The sequence below is a fragment of the Sander lucioperca genome, chromosome 3, assembly GCF_008315115.2.
Source record: "Sander lucioperca isolate FBNREF2018 chromosome 3, SLUC_FBN_1.2, whole genome shotgun sequence".
Lineage (NCBI taxonomy): Eukaryota > Metazoa > Chordata > Actinopteri > Perciformes > Percidae > Sander > Sander lucioperca.
In genome coordinates, this window is record NC_050175.1 from 45229603 (window position 1) to 45232067 (window position 2465).

The following is a 2465-nucleotide window of genomic DNA, read 5'->3' on the forward strand; positions in this document are numbered from 1 at the left end:
AATGAAGGGAGCGCTGTTTCCGGTAATACATCACAGGGGAGCAAAAGAGAACCAAAGCCCTCTTAAATAAACTGTGAATTTTGCTCACCTTGCTCAAATAAACATGTTCTCTATTGTATAACCCTTGTGTTGTTTTCCCGTCGACTGTGCAACTTTTTTTTTTCTGGGTCAAAATGTAAATTTAAAACTTATTTTTTTCAACGTTTTGCTCATTTTTTTCAATGACACTTTTGCTACTTTTCTCGACGTTTTTGTCACTTTTTTCAGTGTTTTTTTGTCACTTTTATACACGATATATATATGTCACTTTCTGCGTTTTCCAAATAATTTCCCGGTTTGATTCTACTATCTGTGTCTCAATTGACTCAACTGAGCAAGTTGTTAAACGGGAACAGGGATCTGGAAGCACAGAGGAGTAGCCTACAATCAGTCAGTTCACTTTCCAAAGCCCCACTCTAAACTCCAGCATTACATAGGCTTTAATATTTTTTCAATGAAGAAATAACCATTTAATATAATTATCATTGACCTAATAGTTCTTCATCATTAGGTTTTGCTATTACATTTTATATCCCCCTAAAAAGGCTTGTTCCATTGAAGCATTGGGGCTCAGTTTAGGATATTGCATAAGTTATGTTATGTTAAATATGTGCTCCTTTAGTGCCTGGACAATGTCTCTGGGTCTACTCACAGAGGAACATGTTAATAGTTATCTCCAAAAGCCTTAACAGTCTGTGCATGATGTATATTTTATTTCTAGTGTGGCATTGATATCAGACAGCGTTAGAACTGTACTACTTCAATAACACAGGCAGCTGGCACTCTTGCAGGTTTCGAATGTTACCACAAACCGCAGCTTCAGGAGGCTTTGAACTTTGAAAAAAAAAAAATGGTATTGATAACTGCTTCCGAAAAACAAGCATATCTGGGAAACAGAAAAATGAAGTCCCTTGGGTGAAGTGTGAATTCCCTAAAACGGTTTTAGGTTGGCAGCTGTAAAGCTAAACATGGAGATATTTAAACTGAAAAGCTACGGAAGAGAATTGAAACTTGCCATCATCTTCATATTATTTTATTATATTATTATATATATATTATTATTTATTATTACAACCACAAACACTGGTCATATTAAGATCATCACTGGGACTGCTAAAACACGGCACACTGTGCCTGACATTTCCTGTTACTATCAGTCTTGTATGAAGTACTTGAAAGCAATACGTGAGTAAAAGTACAGGTAGGCCTATCGTACCAGAAAATGACTTTGGTAGTTAAGTTAAAGTCTCCCTTTAGAATATTACTTGAGTAAAAGTCTTAAAGTATCTAATATGTACTGTACTTAAGTATCAAAAGTAATTTTCTGATATTAAATATACTTAAGTATTAGAAATAAAAGTAAAAGTAAAAAAAAATTAGATTATGAACTTTATGGCCAAAGGTGTGTAACGTTATCTTCATCACCACTGACGTCGGGGTGGTCATCATCTGTTACCATGGCGGCAGAGCCTGCGCTAGGTGCTTCCATGACACTATCAGTCATTATGCTTCCTCCTCTTCTTCTTTAGTTTTGGCCTATGGTTTTTTTTTGTTTGCCTCTTGGCAACAAACGGGCATCAGGTCACCAACTGGAATGGAGTGTGCATTATCTTGGCAATTTAGGAGCAATGATTCGCCAAACCTGCTTTTTTCCAGTGTAATAAATTACTTGTGATTTTATTTTGTAGTAACGAGCAACTAAGATGCTCAGGGGGAAATGGAGCGGAGTAAAAGTATACATTTTATTTAGAAACTGTAGTGGAGTAAAAGTAAAAGTTTCCGGAAATATAAATAACGAAGTACAGATACGTGAAAATTCAACTTAAGTACAGTAGCGAAGTATTTGTACTTTGTTACATTACAACACTGGTTACTAGAGACTGAACTTGTGATAGACTATAAACTAGAAAAACTGAACTGTTTATGGCTACACAGTCTTCCAGCGCATAATACAGTTGACTTTATGGCTCTGCTGTCCCGAGTGGAACCACAATAATTTAAAGTCTGGCTCTGTTGCTAATATATGAGCCAACAAGGTCTCTCCAGTCTCCTGGTATTGGCTCAAGGACACTGAAGGTTGAGAACCTTGTGTAAGACCTATACACGTGCATGTGGTGCATGTGCAAATACGCTTTGTGTCCACTGTATTGTGTTTGTATTTTGTCCAAAAGATGGATAAGTCTTTCTTTTGTGTGGGCGCTGTTTTTGTTTTATGCGAGGCATGTTTTCTCGCTAATGATTTGTCCAAGAAATAAAGTTTGAATGAACGTGACTATGACTTGTGTTTGAATTCTGCTTTGCACAAAAATATCCGTGACACACATGCAGCTGCAGGTGTTAAGAGCAGGTTAATGTTTAAACCCACAGCATTAACTAATGCCATTGTTTGTGCTCAACTGACAATTCAAAGCACATTTCCCACTAGA